The sequence below is a fragment of the Pipra filicauda genome, unplaced genomic scaffold (assembly GCF_003945595.2).
Source record: "Pipra filicauda isolate LSUMZ 115617 unplaced genomic scaffold, ASM394559v2 scaffold35_size7292922_pilon, whole genome shotgun sequence".
In the NCBI taxonomy this organism is placed as follows: domain Eukaryota; kingdom Metazoa; phylum Chordata; class Aves; order Passeriformes; family Pipridae; genus Pipra; species Pipra filicauda.
Genome location: NW_024104487.1, coordinates 5,235,134 through 5,253,140, shown reverse-complemented (window position 1 = coordinate 5,253,140; position 18,007 = coordinate 5,235,134). Strand labels below are relative to the sequence as shown.

The 18,007-nt window shown below is 39.3% G+C and overlaps 1 protein-coding gene across 1 annotated transcript in view; it reads right to left on the bottom strand.

Moving 5' to 3' along the window:
• SV2C (synaptic vesicle glycoprotein 2C) overlaps nt 1-17,794 on the bottom strand; it is a 114,208-nt gene extending 96,414 nt beyond the window's left edge. Inside the window, exon 1 of the mRNA XM_027709971.2 lies at nt 17,530-17,794. The gene's annotated coding sequence lies outside the window, so the exon portion shown is untranslated. The remainder of the gene's footprint in view (nt 1-17,529) is intronic.
• Nucleotides 17,795-18,007: the final 213 nt, after the last annotated feature.

The following is an 18,007-nucleotide window of genomic DNA, read 5'->3' as shown; positions in this document are numbered from 1 at the left end:
TTTGTCCATGACAGTAATTGCTGAGTGATGTCTCCCTGTCCTTATCTCAACCTGTGGGACTTTCATTATATATTCTCTCCCCTGTCCAGCTGAGAAGTGATACAGTGGCTTGGTGAGCACCTGGCATCCAGCCAAGGTCAAACCATCAGAGTGGCATAGACTGGTTTGTTTGTTATCCCACAGGTGCTAGAAAACAATGAAGGGAATGAACAAACAAAACATTCTCTGACAACTATTTTAAAAGAGGTGTATTCGTGCCACCTCTCATAAATCTGGTTACACCAAAATGCAATTAAGATGGCAATTATACTCTTTGAACTAAATGAATATTCACACAGTTTAGATTTAAGTCATTGCTTTAAGTCTGCAGTCATGGACCTGAGAGACTAGGTGAATAACAGGACAAACATGTTCTACCATGACAGCTGGCTCACTTTAGCAGGAATGCTGCCCATTGGCTGGATGGAGTTTTTCCCCTCTAACTGTGTAGCCATACCAACTACCACATGCTACTTCATGCACCTCACCACCATCACAGTCTAAACAAGACAGTGGCAATCTGGAGATGGAGAGGATCACTGGGTTGTTAGATGTGCATGATGGACAAGGAGAGGGTACCATTTTTGCCCAGTCTTCAGAGAAGGCTTAGGGAAGAATCCATTCACCATCACCCATCATCTAATGAGGGACTGGGACAGGCCCTTTTCCAGAGGTAAAGAACAAAAGGAAAAGAGGAAACAGCTGCAAGCTGCAGCAAGGGAAATTTCCACCAGTTCCAAGGAAGAAATTCTTCACAGTAAGGCTCCAGACCTGCATGGCTACAGAGATGAGCCCTGGGGATCCCAGCCTGGGAGGTATTCAAAACACAACTAGACAAGACTCTGAGCTACTTAAGTCCAGGTCTGAGACTAGATGACCTCCAGAGGTCCTTCTCCACCCAAATTACTCTATCATTCTAACACATTAAAAAAAATAAATCCATTCTCCTGCATTAAATGAAGAGGTCATTTTTTTATAAATGAAAATTAAGCATGAAGTGATGGATATGTCAGTGTACAAATATATCTTTCACAGAATAACAAAAAAGGTTTAGAATCAAGACTGGAAAACTAGAGAGAGAGTAAGGGACACCTCAGCGGACTGTAGAAGAGAGGTGGCTTCTACAGTTAGGTCACTTGCCCATCTTGACATAGGCAGGCATCAAAATATGTCTTTAAATTAGTGTTCCGTAATTTCAACATATTGCTCTTTTAACTGTATTTTTCCATAAAATTACTACATCTGAGAGTAAAACAACTCAGAAAAATCTGAACTAAAAATAGAAAGCTGCATAACTACAGAAGTAAAAGTTGTGTTAGGTACAGATCATTACACAGAATAAGACCATAACAAAGTTGATAAGAAGTATACTTGCACATAAGAAATAACAATGACTTTCAGAGTCTGTGACATGGAAATTCATCAATATGGGAACTCAGCTATAATCAAAAATGACAGAAAGAGCATCCATAGAGTGCAGTAAGAAAAACAGCCTGGTAATATGCAGATAACAGATACCTAGGCAAAACATATTTTCAGTGTTTTCAAAATAGATTTATAAATAGCAAAAAAAAAATTCCTACAAGTTTAAATAGGGATTGAACTTCAAAACCTTATATAGTTTTACTTTATTTTTCATTCTGAAATAATTAAAAGTTTATGATCTCTCTCCAAATATCTTGGCTTCTCATATGAAGGAAAGAGGAGGTTAATGTACAGATTTCTTTGGAAGTAGCCTGCAGTTCTACATTATTTTCTTTTTTGTACGAGTGCAACCAAGATTGCTAGATTTCTTCTTGAAAAGTGATTTGTTTTTACATCCACATTTTCTCTATTCTTCTTAAAAAAACAGAGTATATTCTAAATTATTTGGCTGAAAAAATCTATACTGTGGATATTCCAAATGATGTACTTTACTATGTCATCCCGCTACTTTAGGATTTTCCTAGGACTGTTTCCTGCACTGTGCAGTGTTTTTACTAGAGGCCTGTGATCACAGAAATGTATTGCTCTGCTTCAAATACGCCTGAGCTATTAAAGATTATGGAATCTGATATTCAAATAAAGTGCTAGTTCTGCAGCACTAAAAAAAGTGATTCTGCACACTCATAAAATCTTCCATCTCCCTGGGGGAAAATGTCACAGTTTCAGATGGAAATTACTTTTTTCACAATTATGGCTGACTCATTGTCTACCAGGCCCTAACTAGGTAAGAAAGGAAATCACGAGTGGTCTAACCTCCCCAAATACAAAGCTGCTGATAAAAACCTGACTGCACTTTTTTAAGGTTGCACTGACTTTTATTGTACAAATTGTTTACATAATTTTATTCCACACTGGAAAAAAAAGACTTTGTAAAGATTACCATAAACTCATGCTTTAGCTACATTCAAACTGCATCATATGCTGACAACACATCTTCAGTTGCATATGTGCCCTCCCGGGCAGATGGAGCTCATCAGCCCTGTAAGGCCATCCATCTAGGAGAAGGTCACTCTAAAAACAAACCTACGTCCTGAGGACCTCGCTGCCACTGTCCAAGCTCGCTCGGCCCCGGCAGATGAACCTCAGGATTAAAGGGTGGGCTCAGTTCAGCGCACACTGTGTCTCACCTAAAAAATCCATTGCGCAGGCTCAAAGGCCTTACCCGCATTTGCAAAGCCCTGTATCGCCAGCGCGCTTGTAACAAATGTGAGTAAAGACCTTTCCCAAATCTTCATTTGCAAAGACTGGCTATGATGATGATACGCAGTTTTTCAGCAAGTGTAAGAAAACTTCTCAAGTAAATTAATCTAAGTGCCTGCAGGTGTATGGCTCCCATTAAAACACAAATTTAATATTTTAGCAGTTTATATTTTACATTGCTGCTTGGTTCACTAAACTGCTTAAGTCTTTATTTTGTAGGTTTGATAATGTGGGTGAGAAGGTATCACGAAAAGAGATGAAAATAATGGGCCTATGAAGAGTCTGTGCTAAAAATGCAGCAGTCCCTACTTTTTCAGATTCAGTAACTTAGATTCTGACAAAACAGGATTTATCTGTATCTCAGAGTACATTATGCAATCTGAGCACTACCTCAGTGTGTCTTTCTTCCCTTGGGTAGAATATGTAGAAGTGGATGGCACAACTGAATAAGTGCAGCGCTCTGCCATTGAAAGCACAGAAAAGGCAGCAAAATGAAGATAGAAGAGCTGGTAAATATTTTTTTTCAATTCCAGTAAGCTTCCTGCAGCTTATTCTGGAAGCAACCCACCTGCCAATATGAAAAAATGTTTTGTTCCTTGTGTTTGAATTTGCACAGCAAAATGGTGTGGTGAGATGTAACGTCATACAAAACATTTTCTGTTTTATTTTAAAGCAGAAAGGCACCTGGTAGCCTTTTTTCTGTGTATGCTTTATGAACATGGACAATTCTCTGGTTCACTGAAATCGTCAGTATTCCAGCTTATTCTTAGCCTAATTCTTAGTCCGGTTCTTGAAATGCTTGACACCCACCAGTGAAGTTTACCATCTTGCTGAGGTTCCCTGCTTTGAAATTGATTGTCCTTCCTCGAGTTTTAATTGACTGTGAGGGCTCCAAGTGCCTCAGTAGGTCTAAACCACCTACCCAGCCTCACCTGGGACCCCTTCCAGGCACTCAGATCCTGGAAGGGATCTGAGCTCAGCTTCCCTTTTGAGCTCAGATCTGGCCAACCCATGTCTGCCTGAGCTTCTCTGTAGGGTTTCTGTCTCCTATTCCATGTTGTTTTTGAATCCCGGACTGGATTTTCCTGACTGATCTTGGAGTAACACTGCCCCACCTTGTCTGATGAGCATCAGAGTGTTGATGACAAATTGTTGCTCTCACTATCTCTGTACACTCTGTCTGAGGACCATGCCTTGCTTTATCAGTGAAGGCACTGCCCTGGCTGCACTGTGGTCCCTCTCAGATTCTGTCTTCTCTTCCCTCCTGGAGCAGTCTCATGGTTGCTACTCCCTGGAAGCTCTCACAAAGGCTGAAGCCTGAGCTTAACAAGAGGTCCTGAACCAGCAGGCAGAGGGTGCTTGTGGGAGGGGTCCTGGTGAGACTCATCGGGGCAAACAAGGTCTGTTTGGTCACTCAGGGTTCTCACAGACAATGAGGGTATGTACCTGCTTTGCAGACTACCCTTAGGACCATGAAACCTCACTAAAAGCTGACAGTGAGACTACTGTCAGCAGGCTGAAATTCTTAACACATAGGTTCTTCCATTCACTGAAAAATCTGAAAGCATCTCTAAACATCAAAAGTTTGAAAACTGTTTAATGCATACAGAATTGTATAACCAAAAATAGGAAGCCTGTTGGGACCAAAACTATGATCTAGAAGAGCACCAGAAATAGCCAAAGATACGCACTGGAAAATGTGGAAGTATTTTTCATTAGCAATCACTGACTATAGCTGTTACCACAGTGTCTAGTAGAAACCTCACTTTTGACATACGTGGTGAGTGTAGTCTACAAATAGCCATTGGTTTATTTCTCCTTTTCTGCAAGGAGAACACACACCGCATTTCAGCTACTGAACTGGCCTTTTGAGCATCAAGCCTCTGTTACCCATCTGTGATCTCATTTTTATGTTCTGCCACATGGAGCAGCAATGCTACCCTCAAGTCTGAAAAGCTTTTTGCAAGGAGCATTAAAGGATGAATGTTTAGGACTAGATTAGAATGAATTAAAATGCTTGCACTGAAGCCAGTGAGATTTGGAGTGAACAGGTACCACCTTTTATAGAATGATTATCTTCAGTTTGCTAGGAGTGCATGCTAAAAATACATAAGAAACAAGTCAAAATTCTGTACAACTTCTAACATTGACCGGGATTATGAATTTATAGCAGTTCAGCATTTTTTAAATAGTGAATGAATACTCAATGAGAAAAATGTCATTGAAAGAAACCCCTAAAAGGACAAAGGCTGAAACAGCAGGATCTCTGTGACACTGCTGTACTGGGGGCCATGGGTTTGATTTCCTGTGCTGCTATTCAAATAGCATATTAGAAATACTATTGTAGCAGGATTTATTCTGTCATATATAAAGAGCAGAGTAAGACCTATTAGGCATTTTCTGGAGGAAGTGGTGTCAAAAATTTGGTTGAGTCTTTGGTATGGAGCACACTAAGAAAAACTTAACCTCATAGTTCTGAAGGGTGGATAACAAGTACCTCTGCCAGTTGCTAAGAATGAACGTATGAATTCCTCTGCTTTCTTGGTTCACATTAGAAGGGTTTTCATCAAAAGAAACTGGAATAAAAACATGGGGGGAAAAAAGAGCCAAAATCAGTAATAGCTCTGTTTAATAATGAAAAAATCTCTCCTTCTTATTGGCTAAAAGTGTTACTTGTTTGTTACAGCAATATGGACAGTCATATTAATGGTTTTCTTCTAACCCCCACAGTTCAGTATAATTTAATAAATCAATCCATTAAAAGAGAGTGTACACAGACACCTTATTTAATTTTTCAAGTTATTTCCACGTTTTAAAATGTGGAATATTGTCAATATTTAAATCTGGTAGTTGGAAAGGCAAAAAATATGCCAAGAGTACACATTACAAAATAAAAAAGTATCAGGCAATTTCCTGAAGCCAAAACTCACACTGGTTCAATCCCTAAAAAACATACATTCTCCAAGAGGTAAGAATTGCTTACGTTTGTCACCAACTTAGTTTTAGCTTTGCTAGACTTATAGCAACAGTGTTCTTACTCTCTGACAGTGCAAAAGTCAATAAGGTAGCAACCCAACCTGGCTGTGTTCTGAAGTAATTTCCCTTGAATTTCTGTCTTCAACAGATTAATCATTATCTTTCTTTTGCACCCTGGCTCTTTACTGATACTGCCCTCAAACAAAACCAATAATGGTTCTTCAACAGGTAATCAAGTACAAAAGCCACTATAGTGGTACATGTTCACATGTGCTTTTTGTTTAACTGAAGATATTGCTACTGTCAGTGAATCAGGGAAGCAATGCCACATCAATAACGTCCCTTGAATGCCACAGACAACATGGATCATACCCTTATTAGCACCTCAAATACACACACTCAGGGACCATGTTGAAGAACCACTATTTGCACTTGGATGGCTCCTCCAGTGGGTTCTCATTTACCTTCATGCTTGGGCATGCACTATTTAAATGTTTTGCATTACTAATAGGCATTTATAAGAATTTCCATTTTTCTCCTCTTCAGACTTGGTCTATTATTATCCCTTTTTTTTATTCAAAAGAAACATTAAGACCCCTCCCTTACTCACCCACAGTGGAGGCCCTGGATGACTCAAATCAGATTATATTTTTGGTTCAAAGACAGAAAATTATCTGTATGCCACCAGTGCCAGCTGACTAATGAAGGAACTTAGTGTTATACTCCAAGCAGGTCTCTTGACTGCTCCATGGCTGGGAAATCTGAAGAGAGTATAAGAAGGAGCAACCCACTCATGCGTGTGTAGAGGTATAGGTAGGTCCAAAGCTGGCCAAATAAACAGCAAATTAAGTCCAAATTAAGGCCCAATATACCATAGCAGACATGCTCTAAAAATAATTTTCTTTTTCTAGGGAAAAAAAAAGAAAAAACCCCAGATGTCATAAATTTTTAAATTTAATAAGCAAAGCAATTTTAGAAAAGAAATTCTTGCTTCATCAGCCAATTAGTTCTTGATTATAGCTCACAATTAGCATTTTAAAAGTATTACACTGTGGTGGCTTCAGGACATACATCATATTGATTAAGTGCTTAGTTCCTTGAATGTGTGGGCATTGGTTTCATTGAAAACAGTTTTGCAAATTGTACAGTTGATGCAACATTCAGTGCTTGCACCATTAAAGCAAGGGACCTTCGCATTAAGGAAACTCAGGTTTTAATTTAAAAAAATTTCCAGGAATTTGAATCTGTATATCTTTTCTGTCCACAACATAACCCTTGTGTACATAACCCTTGTGTTCCATGCTGTTGTAGCACTGTTAGATCAGCAGGTAACAGGTTTTTTTCTTAATAGTATTTTTAACATTTTCCTAGATCTTTTTAAAAACCTCCACATGTTTATGGATCCTTTATGGTATACAGCAATGGTTCCTTTTGTATCAATTCTATTCCAGTTACACCATCCACTTTCTCAAAAACTTTTGTTGATTAAAAATATCTTCCTAATTAAAAACATACCTTACTAAAATAATCAAAGACTGAAGACATCACAGAATTACCACTTCCAGTATTTCAGAATATTAAATAAAGATGAATTCAAGTTTATTTAATGTTCTAAAAAAAGCAATAATTTAAAAAAAATTGCTAGCATAAAATTCAGCCAATGAAAGAATACTTCTGCGTAGACATTATGGTACTTCTCACAGAAATTTATTTTCCCAATCACAGGAGTGGAGGAGTGCGGTGTACTGGAACCTGTAGCTCATTCCTATTCCTACATATTGAAACACAGACATAAAGGCTTCCATTTATTTCACACATAAGAGGTACAATATTAAAGAGCTTCTCAGATCTAGGGAAAAATACTTCTCTACCTTATAACCACAAATAAAATTGACCTAAATCACATTATATTTAATAAAGAATCATCAACATTTGACTGAAAATTTTTAATCAATAATTTAGCTCTATTTCCTACCAATCTGCTGGCAGAGACTTCGTCAACACTTACTTGCCACAAGACTTCCACTTTATCAGCCAAGAGACCTTTTTCTGCAAGAACCTATTCTCTTGAGTAAAAAATCCATGTAAACAACCCTATAGCAATAAACAAGATTACATATATTACGTATATATATGTTTGGGTATGTAAATGTATATGTGTACATATACGGGGAACATCTCCACTAGATGTTTCTTTGGAAATGACATTTCTTGTTTTTAATTCTCACAATCTGCTTCTGTACAACATTGGCCATAGAGCTAGTAAAAGTGCATGTTGGTGAAAATTAACTAGTGCATCTGATTGCATTATTTTTAAAATTAACCATATAAGAAAATTTGAAAGAAAATATGCCAAACTTCTTGTGCCACTACAATCAGGGAAAACCATTTAGCCCAGGATGCAAAAACCCTTATGCATTTTTCAGAGAAGGAAAGAATTAACTATGGCTGTCGGATGTGAACTTGGATACTGCAAGTAAATTTTCTATCTCATGAGCAACCACTAGCACAAAGCAACTTAGGCTGGTAAAATCCCCCAAACTACAGTCTTCATGATTTCTGATCTCATGTGAGGAGACTTATTCAATATATTGCTTTCATCTTAGAATAACTGTATTTTACTATGAATTCTGGTAATTTCTATTCAGATTTTCCCCATGTATTCCAAAGTACAGTTCCCTAAGAAGAGTAAAGTATCCGGACAGTTAAATCACGGCGACTATAAGCTACAACATCTCCATAAATAAATAGATAATTATATTATTCTGCAGTTCTACAATTTGGTCTTTTAACCGTAGAACAAATAACGTCATTTATCAGCTGAACTCATTTTTTGATTAAGATTATCATCTAGATTTTGCATCTCAGTCTGTGCCAGTACAAGAATTTCTAGCCAAATAAGAGAAAATTTACAGAATACAGATTAACAGGATGGAGTAATTTGCTGTTAGTAATCACATTTCCTCTCAAATTGTAAATTCTTCACTCCCAGTTATGCATCTTCTGAATTTGTATACAACTGTAAAAAGAAGCCCTGATCTTAGGCAGATACTATTCTGATGTGAGTAGAAGGGCTCACAGAGGAGCGATACTAAGTTAGAGGATTTATTAACTTCTAGTAATATATGGTTTTTATACCAGTAGTCTCTTATATCAGTAGAGTTAAAGAAAAATGAAAGTGTGAAGGAATTTCTGGAGATCTACTCTACTTCTGCTGAAAGCCAGGTTAGCCTCAAAATTGGATCAGGTTGCTCAGAACCAAGTCCAGGAAAATTTTGCACATATCCAAAGACAGAGATGTCCACAGCATTCCCGTGCATCAACTCATGTACTTCAATACCCACACAGTTAAAAATTTCTTCCTTCTATCTTATTCCAATTTCCATTCTGTTTCCTGACTCCATCTTCGTACTAATCATTCATTAGATGATGGAAGACAGCAATTAGATTTGCCTATCTTCCTTTGGCCTTCTCTTCCCAGCTGAGCAAACACACAGCCCCTCCTTAAGCATTGTATGCCCCAACTGCTTGCTAGACTGTCAGTCTGGCAGTGTCTTTCTTCACAGGTTGGTAACTGTAGTTGTTCTATTCTGGAAAACTGTACCTGGAGCAAACACAGAGAAGCCTAGAGAAGCCTATTTAAGAAACATTTTATTCCTATCCCTGCCACAACAACACTCATCCCTTAAAAAACCAAGTGGAATGTTATGCACATTTCAGGTCATACCCTTGAGTTGCTAATATTTCAGGAAATATACACAATAAAATGACTCTTTGGTGATTTCTATGAACAAAATCTACTTTAGAGAGCAGTCAACATAATTGAAAGAAGTTGGTTTGCAATAGTTTTCCAGATACTGGAAAATGTATTTTCTTCCTTTCGACTAGGGAGCAGGGAGTCTCCATATTCATTTGTTACTGTAATACAGAAATTAGCGAGCAATTTCTCCAGTGATAACCCGTTCTGAGAAATAACTTCTTTCCTAGGAAGAAACAGTTTTCCTGTCTGCTAAATGATTAAGTAGAATGGCAGCAGTGTGCTCATTGTTTTAACCATTGAACAAATGTGACTGAAATAGAATTTCCAGTGTCTCCTTATTCCTACAAATGAAGTTAGTCCAAAACAAGCAGCATTTCACCCAAAACTGTCTTGAGGAGGTAAGGTGTCCAGGACTAAGGCATTAAGGTTGCTTCCAGACTAATGAGTAGTGTCCCATCTTGGACAGCTCTTCATGGACAGACATTGTCAGGGACAGACAGTGGATAGCCAAGACATAATTCCAGTAAATACCACATGAGATGTTTATGTTTTATTAATTTGGATTTTAGCTGCTAAAGTTCTTAAGGTAGAAGCAAGTTTTGCTCTGTTCAATATAGAACCTAAAAATAACTTGTTTTAGCTAATTAACACTTATTTTCTAAACATCTATTTCTTAAGATGTGTTTGACCAATTGTTTAGAGGTTTTTTTCCTTTCCTGCCTTCTAATTTTTAGAAGCAAATACACAGAACTATCACGATGCCATTATCTTTTAACGTCTGGGAGTTTGTGATTGGTTGTTCAAGGTGTACAAGAACTGGTATCTTAATTATATTTTGAATACAGGTGTCTCTCCCAAGTTCAGATGTGAACTGAATATGGAATTTCATCTGAAGAGACAAAAATTAAGCAAAATTTAATTCATTTAAGTAGGCAACTGCTAGATGTTTCTATATGGTGTCTAACCATATAGATTTATACCACCTTTTAATGATTTTTAGGAAAAGCATCCTCACATCTCCATGTCCAAGTTGTTCCTTTTTTTCTTTTCAGGATTTCATTTGAAGGCAAGAAGAGTATTGGAAAGGAGTTAGTATTCCAGGGAAATGGACCAAAGAAATTATCAAAGACTAACAGAAATGTTTTTCCAGTTTTCCCAATTGCTACAACAATCTTGGCCTACCCAACTTAGAAAGCCCTATGAAATATGTTAAACTCAGGAATCCATTTGTTAGTTTAGAACAGCAAAGAACGAACTTGTAAGTGTATGCTTGCTGTCACCCATAGAGACTGCCTTTTCAATAGGTGAATGTAGAGTCTACAAAAGCATTAAAAGGTACATACAGAAAATACATTTTTTAATCTTTAAAGGTGAAGTTATACTTTTCTAACCTTTATAAGGTTTTATGAGGGAGGTATACAACCTCAAGGAAGATGAATGGAGGACAATCTATAAGCATCATGATCCACACTGTAGGATAATCTCAAGCATGTCTGTAGTTCATTTAGAGCATCATATTGGTGTACTAGACTGCAACAGAAAGTAGCTATTTTAAACATCTTCATTATGTCTGCAGTATACTGCAGCCAGTGATGAGATGGCATACCAAGGAAAAGAACAGATTACATCTGCATAGCGGAGACTCCCACGAGCCCTAGTACTCCTTTTTTTAACTACCCCCTCCCCCCAACAGATCATCCTTGCAAAATTTCCAGGCACAGTAAGGAGGTTTTCAGTTATGTGTCTTTCATCACTAAGTGCATTTTCATCTAATGCTCTCTCTATTTCCAGAATTTGATTTATTTAACAAAGCTGACAGGAAATAAAGTGGAGTTGTTTGAAGCTGAGGCGCTGCATACATGCTGAGAAAGGATGTTCAAAGGGTAAGTGAATCCAGTGTCAGCGGCAGACTGTGCACCAGCTACACAGGAAGTGAATCAGTGATTCTGCTCACAAGAAGTGATGTCTAGACACCAAGAATACCGCCCCAAAGAAAAGCCAACATAAATTGCACAGCTATGTGCTGATATGAAAAGTAGGAGAGCAAGATACGTGAAATGTTAATATTTGGTACCTTCATCTAATGCGTTTAGAATTATCTTCTTTTGACTTGTTGATCAAAATCAGGTCAAAAATAACTCAGTAAAAACTGATAAATTTGCACTGTAACATCAAGAATATACATTTTCTAAACTCATAGAAGACCATGGCAATCCTTGGTCTTACCTTTTCTTTCAGGATCGGCCTCATATGAGTTATGAAGAACATTCACAGTTCCATAAATTCCCTCAAGAAGCACTAACAAGCCACCACTATAGGACCTTTCATACTCTGTACCAAGAAATTTACTCTGTTTGCTTGAGAGTTAAAATGGGAAATGCCAATTAGTATCTAGGCCTTCGTATCTGTACAAGGAAGATATCCTAAGTATATTGCAGAGAGCTTTCAGCATGATCAGGAAATAGAAAAATACATTGATGATCTTATCTTTATTGTTTGGTACTTGGATATATTTTGTGATGGAATTTTCAAGTTCATTTATTTTTAATGGAAATAAATAAATACTTTACCCCATTATTATAGACAGCGTTTTTATACCATCAGCTGTCCAAAAGGCAGAATTTAAAGAATCCACAGAGATAAAAAAGAAACAACACAAAGCTACATGATAGAGAGCAGTGACTTCCAACTGGAATCACAGAATCACAGAATGAGTCAAGTTGGAAGGGACCACAGTGGGTCATCTGGTCCAACCTCCCAGCTCAAGCAGATTCATCCTAGAGAACGTGGCACAGGATTGTGTCCAGACAGTTCTTGAATATCTCCAGTGAGGGAGACTCCACAACCTCTCTGGGAAATCTGTTCCTGTTCATGGTCACACACATAATAAAGAAATTCTTCCTCATATTCAGGTGGATCTTCTTGTGCAGCAGTTTCTGCCCATTGCCTCTTTTCCAACAGTTCAGCACCACCAAGAAGAGCCTGGATCCATCCTCTTGGCACCACCCCTTCAGGTACTGATGTTCAGCCATCTCTTCTCCAGGCTGAACAGGCCCAACTCTCTCAGCCTCTCCTCGTAAGAGAGGTGCTCCTGTCCCCTAATCATTTTTGTAGCCCTCTGCTGGACCCAATCCAGGGGCTCCATGTCTCTCTTAAAACTAGAACTGGACACAGTACTCTCCACATGTGGCCTCGCTGGGGCTGAATAGGGGGGAAGGATCACTTCTCACAATCTGCTGGCAATGCTCTTCCTAAGGCACTCCAGGATAATATTGACATTCTTGGCCACAAGAGCACACTGTTGGCTCATGGACAGTTCTGCTCATTTCTCAGCCTTAGGAACAGTACAGTACCACTTCATTTTTAAGGCTGCAGCAATGGCTGGGATTCCCAGATAAAAGCAAAACCTACACATCATCAAGGGAGGTGGGGGTGGTGGATCCAGTTTCTGAAACCACCTTCTTGGGGTAGCACTGCTACACTTTCAGAAAGGGAAGTTTATCCTCCAGCTCTACAGGGAATGAATATGGTGCCATTTAAAGACCCAGAGGCCCTATAAGCTGCTATAAGCAAAGTCATCCCTCCATTCCATGGTTACCACTGTTAAATGGTAAAATTGTGATTAAATAATTAGTATTCATGATGTATTTCGTGAAGCTTTTTCGTACACAAACCCTCAAATATCATTAAAGGGGGAAAAAATCCTACAGGATGCTTTAATGCTGCTACCAACTGTATTAACTGTAACATGGATATTCAGTCAGAATTCAAGACACGCTTGTGAGACACAGACTACCATTTTAGAACAAAGTACATAACTAGACCCACACAGCCATGACCACAAAGATAACCTGCAGAGAGAGACAGATACAGGGATGCTGCTTTACCTTAAAAAAATCCAAACAACAACAACAACAAAAACCCAAACAAACAAGCAAACAAACCCAAAAACAAACAAAAAACCAAAAACCAAACATTTCGGCTGGCAAGGAAACATGAAGCTACAACAACACCATATTTTTCATGAGTCCCAGATCAATATAAAGCTATATGCCTTGTGCACTGAACCAGCTATATTATGTGGTAGATGCCATTTCTATTTTTAATATGTTTCATCTTTAGTTCAATTAGAAATATGCGGATGAAATGTCCACCTAATCATTTTGTTGACGCATGGCAAGTCTTTACTGTCAGCAGTTGGTCAGTAGAAATACAGATAAACAGAGGTAAGAATTTAGTCTTAAAAATGAAAAGATATTAATAATATCTTAATTGTATTACAGTGTATTACACTTTAGCTTTAAGCAATTTCACTCATTGTGTATGCAACATTTAAATTTCTATTAGCCTCTCTGGGTGCGAAAATGACTGAGAGTTGGAACCACAGAGAAGGAAAGGATGTGCTCGGTGTTGCATTACGCCCTTTCTTTTTTAACAAGAGGACAACAGCTTCAATCATAGTCATGCTAAAAAAACCTGCATTTGATTATATTTAATCCAACTTATTTATCTTTTGTTGACATAACAACGATAATTTGAAAAAAAAACATGACTAATGTATCACTGACCTGCATCATATATATTTACACAAGAATAGGTACTCTGCATGTTTAAACTGTCTCTAGAAGCACATGTAGCAATACACAAAATCAAAGATGAATAAAAGCTTTTTAGGTTTTCAGCCATTGTTTTAATGAAAAAAAGGCCCACCACGTTTTGTAACATAGATACTAGAGAATATATAATATTTAATCTAAAACTGAAACAGTCTGCTAATTTAAAAGAGAAATTTAACTACATTTTCTTCCCAGTGTCAATACTTTGAGCACAATTCCAATTAATTTTTTCCATTATACTGCTTACAAACACTTAAAAGAAGACAAGTTGTAAATCTAGTCCTCTAAATCATTTTATAAGGGATGCCATTCTGTTTTGATAGGAAAATGTTATGCACTACATAATACAAAAGTGGTGGTAGCAGCTGTGGGTTCCCTATCACAGGTTTGCAAACACATCTAATCTAATTGATGAGCTTTTGTTTAAACATTCATTGATATGCATCCTGTGACGCATATGGTTTCAAGGATTCAGAGCAATATACAGCCCAAGTGATCTGCCTGTGATGTTAAAACAACTTTTATATGACTGAGAATGCAAAATATCTTTATTAATGTACTTTTACAAATAAAAAAAGCAACAACAAAACAAAGCAATAAAAACAGCAAAAAACCCCTAACCAAAGTCCCTTAATTATTATATAGCTGTGCTCACTCCAGTTCCCATTGAAACCTACAATTCAATTCACACTGATTTTAATAGAATGATCAGAACCAGTGTGAATAAATATTTATCCTCTGTGCTTTGGAACACACAATTAAAAAAAACTAATTTGAAATCTTCCATTACTGTAAGCAACTTACACAATCTTATGCGCTCATGCAGACATAAACTGAATTATAGGTTTCATGTTATCACCTGAGGTAACATCATATTTTGCAAACATAACAATTCTTCATGTGATTTTCCTTTGTTGCAAACATCCTTCTTGCATGTTGCTCAGAACTGACTAACACTTTTTCTTTATTACTGAAAATAAATTAGATTTCTCAGGTATAAAATCTGAAAACAGTTGATTTTATCTCATTTGGCCAAATTCAAATCTATTTTTCCAGAAAGCAATTACATGTAATTTAACATCGAGTTGCCATCAGAGAAAGTCTGTGTCTAGTCTGTGCCACTGATATTCAGAGTCATCTTTATTGAAAAAGCAGTAGGAATACAGCTTCAGAAATGAAGGCATTACTTGATTGTTTCTTCTTTTTCTTCAAGTAGCATTTCAAGATGTTTGAAGGCTCGATGTGTGTCAGTAGTCTTAACTGACAGACTGTCTTTTTCTCAATATTTGGCCTATGAAAAACCTTCCTCCAAATTTAAATAAAACTGCACTTGGAATTTACTATGGCTATTTCTTGGTGGATTCTGCATTTTTTGTAATACGGAAAAGCAATTCTTCTAGCTTTCATATTGTGGAAACAGATAAAAAAACCCACCAAAACACTAAAGAAAATTTAGGTAAATTGCAGAAAATTCTAGGTGAGAGGGAAAGAATGGGGTCTCTGGTTTACCATGGTACCTTGTTCTATACAAAAATACTGAATAAAACATCAGTTACAGGGAAAACTATGAATATTGAACAAAACAGCAAAATGGTAGTTTTTGTTCTCACTTCAGTCCATGAAAAGAACGATCACTGTAAAACTTCTATTTGGGAGGATATATGGCACAGTTAAAATGAGACTCTTTCACATGGAGCACTTGGAGGAAAACAACTTCCAACAGAAGTATACTATTTACAATGAATCTAATCAGAGACCTTTATTTGGTCTGAGTGTTGTTTTCTTTTTTTTCTAAAACCCCTCTTGGTTAATTGTAAATTCATCAGGAAGGTCCTTCCAATTTCTCGTTACAGCTCTACTTCCAGTTCTATCTGCAATTCCCTTGCGAAGCAGTAATTTTTGGCATTGTTTGTGCCACCTTTACAGTTCAATTCAGCAGCTCCCTCTCTCTCCTAAGGCAGAAGTTGCTCTTAGCTCCCTGCACTGCAGTGCAATGCAGCCGAAGTACCAGCAGTACCAAGTGTGTTTATCTGAATAGGTTTCTCTTGTGTTGTACTAACCTCTGCAATCTAGCCCCCCCTACATCAAAGATACACTCATCAGCGTCCTAATCCTTTACAGAAAGGAGAGAAGGATACCGTCAATCACAGGGGAGCCTTTGAGTGATCTCAGCATCTTTCCATGAGACGTTCTTCCTTCTCTCCACCTGTCTTTATGTGCTTCTTCCTTATTTCTTCCTTCTTTCCTCAGCCCCCTCCTTTCTCTACAGATGTGCCATGGCCGCCCCAGCGAGCATGACTCAGCTCCCACCCTCGCCCCCTACTCACACTGCATCCACACTGCTTTGCAGGATTAGGGTCCCAAGACTAATCAGTGACTTCCATGTTCAATTACCTCCATGTTACCCAGCCCTCCAGTCCCTGCGGTGTCCTGCCTCCCCTCAGCACTGCCAGAGCAGCTCCTATGCCTCCTCTACCCTGCAACACTGTTTAAATGAGGCGGGGGTTGCCTCAAAAGAACTTACCATCCCATAGCTCTTCCTAACCCTGGGACTTGGATTATACTTTTCTTGACTGTGACTTCTCCACACTCCCTTCCCCATATACTATCGGAGGCGTCTCGGGACCTAAATTCGAAAAGCACCCTGCAAAGCAGGAACTTGGTGTGTTTTGGAAAAGTCCTCTCCTGAAGCTGAAGTCCCCCGCTCCCCGTCACGGGTCACGAATGCTAAACTATTCTCCCAACGCAGTCAACGTGAGCTACAATCCTTGAAGGAAACCCACAGTGACAAAAGCAACGGTGTTTTCAAAAAGCCTTAAATTTGTTTTCTTTCTTTCGTTCGTTCCTTTTTTTTCCCCCTTCCTTTTCTGTTGCAAGGTATGAAACCCTGCCTGTTCCCTTCTTAACAGATCTTAGAAAGTGTTGGTTCCTTGAGGAGTTGGAATTGACAACCTTTGTGTACCTTTGATTTTCCTCGCCATCCTTACTGCTAGGACATCTGCAAACTTGTTTTCTTCAAGCATCTGGAGTCTGCGAACCTCGACACCCCTTGTTTTTGCTCCCCTAGCGTGCAAAAGTTCTGCCAGCTTTAATATGCCAGTCAGCTTCTAAAGCAGAGATCAGACGCTCACACCTCCTCGGATCTGTGCAACCCGCTCTCTCTGTGCAAAGAGCGAGCGAGATCTGGATGGAGCTGGAGTGAGCAGCAGCCGAGCACAAACTGCTCACGCTCACCGCGGAGATGAAGGGGAACCCCGCGCTCCCGTCCAGCGCTCGACCTGCCCCGAAGAGAGCTTTGCCCCCGCGCCCCCCCCCCCGTGAGCAAGCCCCTTGTTAAGTTCCGTGGAAAAGTTGAAATCAAGCATGCAAAAAAGAAGGGGGGAAAAAAAAAAGGAAAAGGAAAAGTTGCGGGGAAGCAGCCGCGGCAGCCCGAGTGCCCGGAGCATCACTTACCGGGGGCAGGCAGCGGAGAGCCGCGGCACTTCCCTCCGCTGCCGTTGCCTCCTTCTCGCGGCGGGAGGCTGCGGGAGGGAGCGAGGAGCCTCCCGGAGGAGCCGCCGAGCGTGACAGACCAGAGAAGGGGCGGACCGGAGCGGCTGTGTGGGCTTCGCGTTGCGGTGGAGCCTCTGCGGCAGTGCCGGGGAGAGAGGGGGAGCGGGCGGGCGCGGCAGGAGGCGCGGGGCGGGCGGCGGCCGCCACCATCAATAACCGGAGGCGTGGGGTGCGGGGAGGGCGATCCCCGCCGCACGCAGCGGCCGGAGCCGGAGGAGGGGAGGCACGGAACCACCCCCCCGCCTCAGGCAAGGCTAGGAAGCCTCCGTACAACAGGGCTCTTTTTCCCCCTAGAAGGGAAAAATAAAAATAGTGACTCTCACGCATGCACTTTATTTCAGAAGATAGTGTTTTATGAGAGGTGAGGACAAGGGAGAGA